The 16,823-nt window shown below is 44.1% G+C and overlaps 1 protein-coding gene and 1 pseudogene across 2 annotated transcripts in view; both read right to left on the bottom strand.

Annotated features, from left to right (window-relative positions):
• The window catches only part of Fank1 (fibronectin type III and ankyrin repeat domains 1), a 118,440-nt gene that overhangs the window by 58,212 nt on the left and 43,405 nt on the right, over positions 1 to 16,823 (bottom strand).
• On the bottom strand, positions 15,390 to 15,868 carry LOC147996989 (peptidyl-prolyl cis-trans isomerase A pseudogene; annotated as a pseudogene).

Raw genomic sequence — 16,823 nt, 5'->3', positions numbered from 1 at the left:
GAAACTCAAGACGGATGATCAAAATGTGAATGCTTCACTCCTTCTTTAAATGAGGAAAAAGAATACCCTTGGCAGGGAAGGGAGAGGCAAAGATTAAAACAGAGACTGAAGGAACACCCATTCAGAGCCTGCCCCACATGTGGCCCATACATATACAGCCACCCAATTAGACAAGATGGATGAAGCAAAGAAGTGCAGACCGACAGGAGCCGGATGTAGATCGCTCCTGAGAGACACAGCCAGAATACAGCAAATATAGAGGCGAATGCCAGCAGCAAACCACTGAACTGAGAATAGGTCCCCTATTGAAGGAATCAGAGAAAGAACTGGAAGAGCTTGAAGGGGCTCGAGACCCCAAAAGTACAACAATGCCAAGCAACCAGAGCTTCCAGGGACTAAGCCACTACCTAAAGACTATACATGGACTGACCCTGGACTCTGACCCCATAGGTAGCAATGAATATCCTAGTAAGAGCACCAGTGGAAGGGGAAGCCCTGGGTCCTGCTAAGACTAAACCCCCAGTGAACTAGTCTATGGGGGGAGGGCGGCAATGGGGGGAGGGTTGGGAGGGGAACACCCATAAGGAAGGGGAGGGGGGAGGGGGATGTTTGCCCGGAAACCGGGAAAGGGAATAACACTCGAAATGTATATAAGAAATACTCAAGTTAACAAAAAATAAATAAATAAATAAAAATAAAAGAAACATGCAGACATGTTCCTCTATCATGAGAGTTCAAAGCCTCAGCTGAGCCCACGTGAGTCATTCTCCAAGATGTAACAGTCTCCTAAGCTCTGGGGCTAGGAAGCAGCTAGTAAATTGTCTTCCAAGAAGCTTGTTACAAACTCTCAACCCATCAAGTAACAGAAATCAGTCACACAATTAGGAGCCTCTATAACCCACATAAATAAAATGGAGTCCTCTATACCTCCCCAAACTCTTCTAAACGGTCTCAGGCTTTGTAGTACAAACCGAAAGCATCAGCAGCCACTGTCTGGAGCCACCTTCACTGCCATCTTCCTTCTGGGTCTTCCAGTCCATATTCTCTGTCCTTTTGCTTTCTTTTTTTTTTTTTCTTTTTCTTTTTTTCGGAGCTGGGGACCGAACCCAGGGCCTTGCGTTTGCCAGGCAAGCGCTCTACCACTGAGCTAAATCCCCAACCCCTTGCTTTCTTTTTAAACAGCATTAGTGGGGGAGGTAGGGCACCGATGTGTTATGGCACATGTGTAGAGGCCAGAAAAACTTCTGGGAACTGGCCCCTGCCTTCCACCTTGTTGAGCAGTCTCTCATTTCTCTGGCCTCTCTCCAGCCTAGCTGGCCTGAGAGCTTCCAGCCTCGCCTCCTGCTTCTGCCTCGCGTCTTGATAAAGGTGCTGCACATCACGGTGACGCCACTGCACCTGGCTTTTCACACGGGTTCTGGAGATTGAACTCAGACTGTGGCAAGCATGTTTGCCAGCGAAGCCAGCTCTCTGGTCCTCTCTTCTTAATGTCATTATGTGGTGGGCCTCTGTGGAGTACTGAGAACAAGGCAGATGAGATGGTCAGCTCCAGCCTTTATGAAAGTTATCACCGTGTGGCCAATGGAGTGAAAGGAAAGAGACAAGATGTGTGAATTCACACCTCAAGAAAAAGCCCAAAGAGAACAATGAAGACATCATATCATGAATAAGGACTATTCTTCCATTTCTGCTGGTAGTAATGCACTCTGGAAACTTGCCCAGTGACGATTAAACAAAAAACAAATCCCATCATTGTACCAGCAACAGAATATAGTCCAGCTAAGTGCTCTGGAGAAAGGTTCACCTACCCTCCTCCTCCGCTTCCTCATCATCATCATCATCATCACCATTATCTTCATCAGGCCAAATTAAAATCAACCTCCAAAGTCACTAGAGGCTCTAGGGCAGTGGTTCTCAATCTTCCTAATGCTGTGACCCAATCATAAAATTATTTTATTGCTCCTTTATAACTGTAATTTGCTACTGTTGTGAATTGTAATATAAATATCTGATATGCAGGATATCTGAGATGCAACCCTCAAAGGAGCCAATACCACTGTTCTAGAGAAATGAGAACTCATGTGGCTGCCTTCGTATCAGCCTGTATCATTTCCCTGACTCTTCCAAAAGGAGCTCCTTTGGTGACCCCTGCTTCTTACAGCTTGCTACAAACATCCACAATAAAAACAAAAGGATAAACAGAAGTGTTGGATGAAGTTACCACATAAGAACAAATTCTGTACCTGTACAATAATCTCCCCAAGCGCACTCATTCTAAGCAGGTTATGGGGTAGATGCAAAAAAATGAACAACCTTTCACAGCCAGTACAGAAAGAACCAAGATCATAAATTAGGCATTAATTATCAACAGTGGCCATGGTTCTTTGCATCCATCAGAACAATGTCCTGCATAAGAAATCCCCTGCTCCTACTGCGGCAACACCGTCATATTTATCTGCTGCTTGGCTCTAGGTAAGTCTTCCACAGCCAAGATTCATGTCCACACTCTTTGTGGCAGGCAGTAACTACACCTGCTCTGCAGACAGAAGCCAAAGGCAGCCACTAGATCATTCCAGAAAGCCTCCCCACCATGTATAAAACGCTGGAAAACAGATTTACTTCCCTCCTCTGCACGGCACAAGTGTACAGCTTTGATCTCGGCTCAGCTATGAATAAATCTTTTTTAATCTCCCCACCAGGTATTGCTTCCCTCTCCTACCCATTCCAACCTCCATCCTCAACTCCTCCCCGTGTTTCTCATCCTAACGTCCATAAAATGTGCAGGACACTTCTCCTTGGGACGCTCTTGGAATCAGTCATTTGGTGCGTATTACAAACTGCAGCATGTAACCACATGCCCCCTTTCAAAGCTCAAACGGCAGACTAGTCTTACAAACATAAGCTGGCATGTGAGACAGGGGATAAACCCTCACTCAGCTAGGAAGGCAACTGCTGCCAGGCACTGAGTGGAGTTCTAGAGAGCATGCTTTGTGACTTTTCTTTAAAAAAAAAAATTAAAGCTTTAAAAAAAATAGCTCCTTCTTATTTAGCACTTTCCCTGCCAACCCCCCAAAAAGGTAATACTGTCATTTTCTTTTCTGGTATGAAAACAATCCCCACCATTGTTTTTTAAAAAAGAAAAAAAAATCAAGTGATATAGTGTTTGTTTCATTTTGGATTTTGAGACAGGGTCTTGCTAAGGAGCCCAGGATGATCTTGATCTTGGAATCCTCATGCCTCTGCCTCCTGAGTGCTAGGATTCTAACAGGATATTATGAAGAGATTAAGAGTTTTCTCATGCCTGATCACGTGCCTACCCAGGGATGAGTACCAGCAATAACCCAGGAGAAATCCATTCAAGGAGTTACTTAGTGTGGACATTTCACAGAGGCGCTGCTTTGCAACGTCTTTTTAGATTAATGGACTACCAGTGTACACTTGTATAAGAGGCCGCGCAGCTTCAACTCAATCTTTAGAAATAAATTCTCCATGCAGTAATTTACTATAGACAAAACTTGAGCCAACATTGTGCATTTCACTTCACATAGTCATACAACCATGGTACTGAATATTTTATGGCAAAGACCTGGAAGCACAGCTAAGCCTTTGTGTAGCGTTTTCATTTGGGTGCATATTGCCAGCTATATTCAAGAGATCTCTATGTATTTGAGCAAATAGGAATCACATTTCTCTTCTGTTACCAGGTTCAAGGGGTAGAGATATGCCCACATAAGAACATAAGAGCACATAATGCCACATTGAACAGTGTAGTGACACCCTGTGACCCCAGCACTTGGGAGGTGGAGACAGGAGGAACAGGAGTTCAGGGTCAACTATTGCTCTACAAGGAGCTAGAGAGGAGCCCAGGCTAGACATGAGGAAGGGCAGGGGAGGGAGACAAGAAGAGGAAAAGGAGAAAAGGGGGAGAAGAGAGGATGGGGAGGGGACAAAATTATATATCTGAAAAATTTACCCAGGATACAAAACACCACCTAAAAATGTAAACCATAGACTATGAAATTGCCTGAGAAGACTGAGCTGAGATCAACCCAGGGCCAGACAGGAAAGGGTGATTAATAAGAATGAAAGACATACAGGATGACAAAGGAAAGTAGGTCATGGCTAATTAAGATATGAATAGTGTCATGTCTTTGCACACTTTTAGGGATGGCCCTGACCGTGGATAGCAAGGGAATGAAGAAAAGATACACACAGAGAAAAGCTGGAGTTGGGTGGACTGGGTTCTCTGAGAAACCTCAGCACCCTGAGAGCACAGCATGTTTGTCATGTAGAGCAGAATAGAAGGGCAGGGCTATTGTATACAGTTGGACAAGGACATGGGTTTATTACATACGGGTAAGCAAGGAAGTGGGTTTATGGTATGCAGCTGTGTCTAGGAGGCAGGTTTGGCTAATCTCTGTAGGAGCAGTCTCTAGAGGAGCAGTAGATTCTGGTCATAAATATCTGAGGAGAGAAAGCTGTGGTGGACATGTTCTACACACATTCTCAACACCCACACCGAGACCAGAAGGGAGGGCTTTGTCATACCCCTGAGACTTGGGGTGGGGGTGGGCTGTACCATTTTCCCATTGGTTTTAGACTATGAGGTCCTTGATGTAATTGTGGCAATTCCCACTATCACAACACACATTCGGTCACTACATAACCCTAGGAAGTAAAATGTGCCTAGACATGTCAAAATGAGTCAGAAGAGCACCAAAGGCAATGGTAGGCTCCCCAAGCAACCAGAGAGGAAGCAGGTAGCACTGACAGAAGATTGTCAGATGACACCAAGATTCCCAGTGATGCCAACAGGAACCTGAGCACTGTGCAGGAATACACTTAAACAAAAGGAAAATAGCTGTCAGCCTACAACTATAAACTCTGCAAAAATTCCCATCAGAAGTAAGAGTGAAATGGACACATTGCCGATTAAGAAGTGCAAAACATTTTTGCTAGAAGACATACCCCAAACATACAAAGAATTCATTAAAATTCAGCAACAGCACAATGGCCTAATTAAGAAGTTAAGATCTAAATAGACACCTCAGCAAAGAGAGAGACAAGGATGGCAAATTAATATATAAAGGGTACTGCGTCACATCATCCAGAGACTGCAAATTCTCATGGATATGATGCTGCAATGCAGTTTAGATGGCTAAAAGGAATAAAATTCAAAGGCCTGACCACTAAATGCCAAGAAACACCCTCGACAGTGGCAACTTTCACCCACTACTAAGGGGAACATAATGGCTGTTAGAAGAAAGCTTGGTGTTTTCACAGAGTAAAACACTGTCTCATGACAGGATCCAGCTACCATCTAATAGGGAACTGCCTGGCTGGTTTAAGAGTTCATATCCTCACCCAAGCGGTAGTGGCACATGCCTTTGATCCCAGCACTCAGGGAGGCATAAAGTAGGTAGATTTCTGAGTTCAAGTCCAGCCTGGTCTACAAAGTGAGTTACAGGATATCCAGGGCTATACAGAGAAGCCCTGTCTCAAAAAACCATGAAAATAAAAATAAATTAAAAATTTCATATCCTTTTCAGCCACAGGTAGTCAGCTAGGATTATAGTACCAGGTATGAATTCCCTCTAATTATAAAAGGTTTCTTTACTGAATTCAGTTTTTATTTCCTGAATTTGTGAGACATAACAGGTAAAACACATCCATGAACAAGATCAATATAATGACAGCACCAGTTGACATGGCAGTGAGCACAGGGACCACTTGGTCCCACCCTAGATCAACTATAGATGCTCAGTGACTGCTGAGAGAGGGAGAAGCAGTGTCCTCCTCCAGAGAAGAATTCCCACACAGGTTGCTAATCCCAAGTGGTCAGTCCAGGAGACGTGTCCATCTAAACAATGCTGAACAAATTTCATAGGTTATATAAATGTGTGTGTACGTACATACATACATACATACATACATACATACATACATACATAACAATAATAAAACAATTGTGAATGTAGGATGGGGAAAGGACATGGGGAGTGTTGGGGAGGAGGGGTGACAGTGATGGAGATATAGTGTTCCTGTATGAGGTACTCAAAAGAAATAAAGTAGGGTCTGCCTGAGACAGCCAGCAGAGAGGAGTGGTGCACAGGATCCCTGGAGCCCTATTGTCTAGGTTCCCAGGTCTGGAGGAGCCCTGTGGGACCCCAAGAGTGTCCTGTCCCTCCCTGGAAACCTTTGAGGGCCTCAAAACTAACCAGCTTGGGATCCTGCCTGACTACTCATCCTAGTTGGACCAGCCATCACCTCAGTTGAGTATGATTGGGACACATAGGGTCTGTCTAAGGCACAGTCAACAGAGTAGGGCACCCTGATCTACATTGTTTGTTCCACAGCTCAATCCACTTTTCCAAGTAGTCCTGCTGTCATTAGGATTATCCAGCCAACAGCAGAGATAACCAGAAGCCTAAAAGATAGCAGAAGAATACAACCAACAAACCCAGAGCAATAGGCACCACCCAAGCCCAGCTATCCAGCTATCCTATTACAACAAACCCTGGATAGCCTAATGAAACTGAAGCACAAGAAGAAGGTCTTAAAACCAATCTTATAAAGATGATAGAGGCCTTCAAATAGGACATGAAGAAATCCCTTAAGGAAATACAGGAAAATGCATTCAAACAGGTAGAGTCATTAAAGAGGAAGCAAATAAATATAAGGAAAATCCAATCAATCAGATGAGGGATATGAATAAAACTGTCCAAGACCTGAAAAGGGAAGTGGAAGTAATAAAGAAAACACAAACTGGGGGCTGGGGATTTAGCTCAGTGGTAGAGAGCTTGCCTAGGAAGCGCAAGGCCCTGGGTTCGGTCCCCAGCTCCGAAAAAAAAAAAAAAAAAAAAAAAAAAAAAAAAGAAGATCAATATGCCAGTCAAAGAAAATATATCTAAAAAAATCAATGACACAACACACCCAGGAAATCTGGGCCACTTTGAAAAGACCAAACCTAAGAATAAGAGGAATAGAAGAAGATTCTCAGCTCAAAGACACAGAAAACATCTTCAACAAAGTCATAGAAAATCCTATGGAAAAACAAAAAACCCAGGATAGCCAAAATGATCCTGAACAGTAAAAGGACTTCTGGAGGTATCACCATCCCTGACCTAAAGCTGTACCACAGAACAATAGTAATAACAACTCCATAGTACTGGTATAGAAACAGACAGGCAGATCAATGGCATTAAATCAAAGATCCAGAAATAAACCCACATACATAAGACACTTGATTTTTTGACAAAAAATCCAAACCATACAATGGAACAGGGAGAACATCTTCAACAAATGGGTGTTAGACTAACTGGATGTCTGCATGTAGAAGAATGCAAATAGAACCATATTTATCACCCCACACAAAACTCAAGTACAAATGAATTAAAGACCTCAATGTAAAATCAGACATGCTGAATCTAATAGAAGAGAAAGTGGGAAACACCAGTGAAAACATTGGCACAGGAGATAATTCCTAAACAGAACATTAATGCCTCAGGTGCTAAGGTCAAGAATTAATAAATGGGACCCCCATGAAACTGAAAAGCTTCTGTAAAACAAAGGACACGGTCAATAGGACAAAACTGCAGCCTACAGATTAGGAAAAGATCTTCGCTAACCCATCATCCAACAAAGGGCTAATATCCAAAATATATAAACAACTCAAGAAGTTAGACTCCAAACAAAAACAAAATAATTCAATCAAAAATGGGGTACATAACTAAACAGAGAATTCTCAACAGAGGAATCTCAAATGGACAAAAAGCACTTAAAGAGATGTTCAGCATCCTTAGTCATCATGGAAATGAAAATCAAAACAACCCTATCTTACAACAATCTGATCTTTTGATGAGAATGCCTAAGATCAAAAGATCAAAAACTCAAGTGACAGCATTTGCTGGCAAGGATGTGGCAAAAGGAGACCATTCCTCCATTGCTGGTGGGATTGGAAACTTGTAAAACCACCCTGGAAATCAATCTGGTGGTTTCTCAGAAAATTGGAAATAGTTCTACCTGAAGTCTCAGCTATACCAATCCTGGGCATATACCCAAAAGATGTTCCACCATATGACAAGGACACACACATACTCCACTATGTTCATAGCAACTTAATTCCTAATGGTCAGAATACCCATGATACACCCCACAGAAGGAAGGCCCAAGTGAGGATGCTTGAACTCTACTTAAAAGGAAAAACAAAATAGTCATGGGAGGCCGAGGAAGGGAGGGAAGTGGGGAGGAGTGGGGAGGAGTGGGGAGGACAAAGGAAATAGGGAGTCAGGATCATGCACAGTGAGAAACAGGACAGAGTCCCAGAGGGTCAGGAGAATGAATGGAAATATGCAACTGTGGGGGTGGGGTGGGATCTCTAGGAAGTCCCAGAGATCTGGGATGAGGGAGGTTAGCAGGAGTCAAAGCAGTGACCTTAGCCAAAATGCCCAACAGTGGGGATATGGAACCTGAAGAGACCACTTCCAGTAGCCAGACAGGACCACCAATGGAAGGATGGGGACACCAACACACTTACAAAACTTTTGACCAAAAATTGCCCTGTCTAAAAGAAACGGAGGGACAAAGATGGAGCAGAAATTAAAGGACTAGCAGACCAGTGACTGGCCCATTTTAAGACTCATCCCATGGGCAGGCACCAATCTCTCACACTATTAATAATGTTATACTGTGCTTGCAGACAGAAGCCTAGAATAGCAGTCCTCTGAGAGGCTCCACCCAGCAACTGACAGACAGATACAGATACATACAGACAAACATTGGACAGAGGTTGGGGACCCCTCTACAGTAGAATTAAAAGAAGGATTGAAGACCCTCAAGGAGATGGCAACCACACAGAAAGACCAACAGTATTAACTAACTGGACCCCTGGGAGCTCCCAGAGACTGAGTCACCAACCAAAGAGCATACACAGGCTAGTCCGAGGCCCATGTCTGACCTCAATGGGAGAGGATGTATCTAATCCTGTAGAGACCTGATGCCCCAGGATGAGAGAGTACTGGGGAAGGGGGGTGCTGCCCTCTCAGAGGAAAAGGGGAAGATGGAGGGAGGGGACAGCATTGGTACACAAGTAAATAAAAAAATACTAAAAGTAAACATGAGAAAAGAAAAGGGAATAAAATAATTTTTAAAAAGAAAACAGCATCCTGCAAAATGGAAAAGATCTTCACCAACTCCACATCAGAGGACTGATATTCAAAATATATAAAGGACTCAAGAAAGTAGATGTCAGTAAACCAAATAATCCAATTTAAAAATGGGGTTCAGATATAAAGAGAATTCTCAACAGAGGAAACTCTAATGACCAAGAAGCACTTAAAGAATTGTTCAATTCTTAGCCATCAGGGAAATGCAAATCAGAACAAGTCGGAGATTCCACCTTATTCCTGTCAGGATGACTAAGACTAAAAACACAAGTGACAGCTCGCGCTGACGAGGATGTGGATCAAGCACTCCTCCACTGCTGGTGGGAGTGCAAACTTTTACAGCCACTTTGGAAGACAATATGGCAGTTTCTCAGAAAGTTGGGACTCGATCTACCTAAAGACTCAGCTTTACCATTCCTGGACATAACCCAAAGGAAGCCCCACTTGATGAACTATGTTCACGGCAGCTTCATTTGTAATAACTCCAAACTAGAAACAACCTAGATGCCCCCAACCGAAGAATAGATAAAGAAAATGTGGTACGGCTACACGATTTAGTATTACTCGGCTGTTAAAAAACAATGACCTTATAAAACTTGCAGGAAAATAGATGGAACTAGAAAGGACCCAGAGAGACTAACATGGTACGTACTCACTTATAAGTGAGTATTAGCTGTAAAGAATAACCATGCTCTAATACACAGACCCAGAGAGGCTAAGTAACAAGGGTGGCTCAAGGCAGGGATGGGGAGGCATGAACCTCTCTGGAAGGGAGAAATAGAATAGACATCATGGGAGGCCAGATCATGGGAACTGCATGAGGGATGGGAACAGGAGAGATCAGGTGCAGGGAGGATGAAGGGAGAGAATACTAGGAGGGACAACTGGAATGAGGGAGGGGCACATCTCTGGGATGAGCTAGAAACCTAAGGCAATGGAAATTCCTATTTATCTATGGGGGTGACCCTAGCTAAGACTCCTAGCAATGGGGTATGCAGAGCCTGAATCAGCCATTACCTTTAACCAGGCAATGCTTCCAGTGGAGGAATTGGGACACCAACCCAGCCATAAGACCTTCTATCTACAATTTTTCCTGCCTACAAGAGTAAAGGTTCAACAATTATGGAAGTGGCCAACCAATGACTGGTCCAACTTGAGACCCATGCCATGAGAGGGAGACCACCCTGAAACTGCCTGGAGGTCCAGGAACCAGGGGTTGGACAGCTCAGAGATCTAGGATAGAACGAAACGTAACTGGGAAAAAGAAAAAAGGTCAATGAAATGATTCCTAATGATACTCTGCTATACTCATAGATTGGTTCCTCACCAATTGTCATCAGAGAGGCTTCACTCAGCACCTGATGGAAACAAATGAAGAGATCCACAGCCAGACATTAGTCAGAGCTTGGGGAATCCTGCTGAATAGGGAAAGGAAGGATTATAGAAGCCAGTGAGGTCAAGGACTCCACAAGAAAACCTACAGAATCAACTAACTGGGCTCATGGGGATTCACAGAAACTGAACCACCAACCAGGGCACCAGCCTGCACGGGACTGACCTAGGCCCTCTGTACATATGTTACAGTTGTGTAGCTTGGTCTTCTTGTAGGACTCCTAACAGTAGGGGCAGGAGCTGTCTCTGTTGCCTGTCTTTGGGACCCTTTCCTCTTACTGGGTTGCCTCATCTAGCACTAATAGGAGAAGAGGTACCTAGCCTTACTGCAACTTGATTATTCCAAGGCCAGTTGATATCCATGGAAGGCCTACCCTTTTCTGAAGAGAAATGAAGCAAGAGTGGACTGGGGAAAGGGAATAGGGAAAGTGAAGAAGAGGGACTGGGAAGAGAGGAGGGAGGGGAAGCTGTAGCTAGGGTATAAAAATATAGAAACAAATAAGTAATGTTTAAAGAGCCTTCTTAGGTTAGAAAGAAAGCAAGCAAGAAACAGAGAGAGAGAGAGAGAGAGAGAGAGAGAGAGAGAGAGAGAGAGAGAGAGGAAGGAAGGAAGCTGGTGAGCTCATGACCAGAACCCTTCAACTACAATCATTACAGGAAGTGAAATGGAAAAGGAAGCAACATCTGCACTCAGAGAATAAAGAAGGAATAGGAAGTAGGGCCGGATGTCTTGGTTAGGGTTTCATTGCTGTGAAGAGACACCATGACCATGGCAACTCTTATAAAGGACAACATTTAGTTGGGACTGGCTTACAGTTTCAGAGGTTCAGTCCATCATCATCATGGAGGTATTCATGAGAACGTACAGGCAGACTTGGTGCTGGAGGAGCCAAGAGTTCTACAACTTGACCTAACAGCAGCCAGGAGACTGGAATTCTACAGTGGGCAGAGCTTAAGCATAGGAGACCTCAAAGTCCGCCACCTCATTCTTCCAACAAGGCCACGCTTCCTTAGTGCCATTCCCTATGGGCCAAGCATTCAAACACATGAATCTATGGGAGTCATTCCCGTTCAAACCACCACACCAGACTATAAAGTCTCAAGGCCTACTCCCAGGGACCCCTTCCCCAACAAGGCTCCACCTCCAAATGGTGCCACAAGCACAGGACCAAATGTCCAAATCTGTTAGCCCATGAGGAAATTTCATATTCAAATCCCAGCATTCCCCAGGGAAAAAATAATAGCAATGTGTTGTGAGGTTAATCGGATATGAAGAAACAAGGTGTAAAACAGTCATACAGGACAGGGCAGGGGTCAAGTCCTTTTGTGTGATGCTGAGATGGTAAATTAACCTATGCTTTTTAAGTCCCAGAACAACCACTAGTCAGGAGACTCACTGCAGGCTTCAAGGACCCACAGCCTCATAGAGTCCACATGTTCCATTAATTAAAACTGTCTTTCCCCTGGGTCTTCAGACAACCTCCTAAGGAGCCTTAGCAAGCTCACTGGGAAATAAACACACTTAGCTGACCCATGATCTTGCTCTTATTATGAAGCCTTGACTTTACATCTGTGTAAAATTGCCTAGCCATAACTGTGATTAATTCCTTTATGCTACTGTAAATACAGGCAATAAATATGTTACCCTCCATGCATCTGTGCCACATTTCCTGCAATCCCAACTAAACCTTTGGTTCAAAGTTTAAAAAAAAAATCCAACTTGTTCTGAGTGGGAAGTGATAAATGTCAGAATTATTCATGCTCACAGAAGACAGTAAGTCTGACTCCTCAGCCTACCTCCTGGAACCTGCATTATAATATGGAGACCCTGGCAGGCAAGGGCTACCACCAATAAATCATATTTCCTGTATAATCTTTAAGAAAAATCTCCAGTTCATGGCTCTTCTAAAGTGAAGTGGGCACTAAACTTCACTTTGAATCCACTTTCAAATACATTCAGGCCTCATCCCTGCTATTCCCCAACCCCACCTCTTTGCTACCACCCCGCCCCCCAAAGAGCACCTTAAGGTTACTGGGTTAAGCTTTGGGAGCTGATAAGTCTGTATAAAATGTCTTTCCTTGCTCCATAAAACACACACGTGTGGGCACGAGACAGCAAAATTATTTTCAACTGTTTCCCTCCACACTTTCCCTTTCAACTGTAACTGGATAGAATGAGCTTCTATGCGTCTCATCCTTCCACCACCCCACCCCTGTGCAGGGTCCCAGGCCTCTGTTCTCGGGGAAGGAAGCTTGCAGACCCTTCAATACCTCCTCTAGCTCATCCCTGGACTGGAGACTGCCTCTCGTCCTGGCCTTAGAGCATGTAAATGGTTTTTTGGTGGTGGTGGTGGTGGTGGTGGTGGTGGTGGTGGTGGTGGTGGTGGTGGTGGTGGTGGAGGATTTTGTTTTGTTTTGTTTTGTTTTTGTTTTTGTTTTGTTTTTTAATAACTGGGCAGAACTTGATTTGTTTTTGAGATAAGTACCAGCAAGCATGAAGACAACTGAATTTATGTTAAAACATCATTAAAAACCAAGATGCAAATTTGAGTATTTCAAGTGTTTTCACCATAAAAGACACAAAGAAAACTAAGTAAATTTTGTGAATGCTGTGGGGTTTGAGACTCTAAATGTTCTTTTGTTTTGTTTTGGGTTTCCTTTTATTTTGTTTTGAGACAAGGTCTCCTTATCTAGCCCTGACTGGCAGGAACTATAGACCAGGTTGGCCTTGAACTCACAGAGACCCACCCCTACTGTGCCTCCCAGGTGCTGAGATGTGCCACCACAACTGCTCAATGCTGCTGTTGTTGTTTTCTCGATTTATCTATTCACTTTACACCCTAATCACAGCCCCCCTTCCCCTCCCAGCCCCCCATACACTGCCTTCTCCTATCCCTCCCTCCTCAGTAAAAAAAAAAATTGTTTTGCACAAGAAAAAGCATGAATTACAAGAATTCTCTCAGATTTCAGACAAACGCATGAATTCCTTTTTTAAACTTACTCTATGGGAATAACTTCCTGATTTTTTACCACAATCAGAGCCAGTCATGACAAGGCTACTATTTAAGCCCGCACTGATAAGCAGGTGCTGTGCAGAGTGCTTTAATCTACTGCCTATCTCATTCTGGGCTCTTTCCAACCCTGCTACAGATACAGAACCTCCACACAGGGGACTGGCCACGCAGTGACTCAGGGCAGAGCCAGGGTGAGTCTCTGACTCCAGAGCTCTGCACAGAGCTGGGCTGGATCTAGACGTGGCTCTCATGATGTGGGAAGATACAAGCTAGCACCCCACCATCTGATCTTCTGAGAAGACCCCAGTCTGACCTTTGGTAGGCTGTTCTATTTTCTAGGGCTCACAATCCGAGTTGCTTGAATAAAAAGGTTGTATGGCTGTGGTATCTTCCTGCTCTGTAGCCCACCCTCTAGACAGAGCCTCCAGAGAACAACTGATGACAAAGCTGGGTCCATGGCCTCCCACACACGAGGTCACCCCAAAGGAGCCTTGTCCTGCTGCATCAGGGTGGGAATAAAAGTCTAGAGAGAGCAAAGTATGAACATTCCTAGATAGTCCCTCAGACTCCAACAGTGCCTGGTCTAAGGGTCTCACCAGGGCCAGAATAGCAAGCCCCTCCCAAAGAGGAGACACACACACACACACACACACACACACACACACACACACACACACACAGAGTCTCCCATTCCTCTCTCCCCTCCCTGCCTCCTCCCTAGTGTAGCTTGGGGCATGGTCACACATGCAGACTGCAGGTCCTGATCCCTGCTTCCCTCTGTTGCAGAAGGAAGGCTGGCACCAGGTGTAATCTATGGGGGGAAACACATGCCTCATCCTTGGTGCTTCATAGAAACCTGGTCAGAAGTCTGTGCCTGGGACATCACTACCTCCTGGACACACACAAACCTCCAGGGCCCCTTACACGTTTCCTGACTTTTATGGCACTTCAATTTCAATACACATATCTAAATTTTCAAGTCTAGTATCCACATATGAGAGAGAACATACAACCGTTGTCTTTCTGGGTTTGGGTTACCTCACTTAGAATGATTGTTTCCAGCCCTATCCATTTGCCTGAGAATTTCATTATTTCATTTTTCTTTACAGCTGAATTGTATACATGTGCCACATTTTCATTACCCATAATTGGTTGATGGATACCTAGACTGTTTCCATTTTCTGGCTATTGTGAATAGAGCAGCAAGGAACATGGATGAGCAGTTACCTCTGTAGTAAGGTAAGTTGGGAATATGTAAACATGTGGGATAGCTGCTCATATGGTAGGTCTATGGCCACAAGGGCAATAGAACATAGGTGCCGGGGGCTGGAGAGATGGCTCAGAGGTTAAGAGCACTGGCTGATTTTCCAGAGGTCCTGAGTTCAATTCCCAGCAAACACATGGTGACTCACAACCATCTGTAATGGGATCTGATGCCCTCTCTTGGTGTGTCTGAAGATAAAGACAGTGTACTCCTAAGTAAAACAAATAAATCTTAAAAAAATCCTTTATTTAAAAAAAATGAACATAGGTGACATGAGGGGGAAGGAGACTGATTAAACAGGAAGGGTGAACTGAAGCAGGGGTGAGAGGGCAGGCAGGAGGGATAACACTAAAGGCCTTTTTCCCCCCGTTCTTAGTTTTTATTCATAATCATCTTCATAATCCAGCTAGACTTGAAGGGAAATGAGGGAAATATGGAACCCAAAGAACTTCAGTGAGAGCAGAGATTACAGGGTATTGCTAGTAAATGGGGTGAGGGCGCTCTCCTGAGCTACAGAAAGATTCGATGGGTAAAATGCCCACAAGTCAAAAGAAATTAGAGCTGTCCATAGTCGGAAATGGTGATCTTATGGCTGGTCTTGCCATTCCTGGACCCAAACACTCTGTGGCTTCCACAATGCTCACCGCTTCTCTCACCTTCCCAAAGACCACATGCTTGCCATCCAGCCATTCAGTCTTGGCAGTGCAGATAAAAAACCATTTGTGCTTGGTCCAGCATTTGCCATGAACAAGATGCCAGGACCCCTATGCTTCAGGATGAAGTTCTCACCCTCAAATTTCTCTCCATAGACAGACCATTATGGCGTGTGAAGTCACCACCCTGGCACGTGAATCTGGAATAATTCTGTGAAAGGAGGAGCCTTATAGCCAAATTCTTTCTCTCCAGTGCTCAGAGCACGAGCGTTCTGCTGCCTTTGGAACTTTGTCTGCAAACAGCTCCAAGGAGATGCAGCCCAAGGACTCATCAACAACTGTGATGTCAAAGTACATGGTGGGGTTGACTAGGGCTGCAACAAGTGGTAAAAAGCGACAGTGGAGTCTGCAAAAACACTATAGGCCTGTTTAAAATATAAAAATATAAAAAGCTACTGCTGTAGAAACTTAAAATGCCTGCATACATATATGTGTATGTATATATACGCATATAAAAGAAGTTTATTTATAACATAGTTAACCTGTAATGGGGGTGGGGGTGGGGGTGGGGTGGGGGGGTAATGCCTGTCCCTATCTCCACAGGCTACCAAACATAAGTCCTAGTACCAGCCATGGGTAACCTCTTTTCCAGTTGTTGCTCACTAAAGTTCCAGAGCTTCCCCTCCAACATTATAAGTTACTGCCATTGCCTCCAGATTGATTCCCCTCCAGAACTTGATACAGAGACCAGAATTGCTAAAGAAACCTACAGATTTGACCCATAGAACATAGAAAAAGCAAGCTGGTACTAACCTGGAAGCTTTCTCCCTCCGGCTAGTTTTCATAATGCCGTAAAGTATTGTACATGCTACTAGGGGAGAAAGTTAATCAGACATCTTACCCAGCTGCAAACCCTGCATGCTACAATATCAACTGGCCTGACAAGATACGTACACTGGTACTATCACAGCACAGATGTCATGGGCATAACCAATTACTTTCTGATTAGCCTTAAAGAAATTCATGCCTTGTACTGCTAACTGGGACAAAATCCCATGGCTCACTAGGTCACAGGCCCTGGGAGAGAACCTAACATGAGTATTCTGCCAAATGGACAGAGTAATAAACTGCCTCCTAAGTTTTTATCTTTATACCCATATATCTGTGCGTCTCTCGACTCTCATCAGAGAAGCTTCTTTTTGCAACAGATGGTGATTAATACTGGTCAATATGCAGAGAATAAAAGACTCTGAGGCACCCAGCCCTAAATGGGTCATTTACATCACTCATAAACCTCCCCATTCAAGGCTCAGAAATCAGAGGAAGAGGAAGCAAA

Source organism: Rattus norvegicus, chromosome 1, assembly GCF_021556685.1.
Source record: "Rattus norvegicus strain SHRSP/BbbUtx chromosome 1, alternate assembly SHRSP_T2T, whole genome shotgun sequence".
NCBI lineage: Eukaryota > Metazoa > Chordata > Mammalia > Rodentia > Muridae > Rattus > Rattus norvegicus.
The sequence above is the reverse complement of the archived record's forward strand: the minus strand, read 5'-3'. Positions and strand labels throughout refer to the sequence as shown.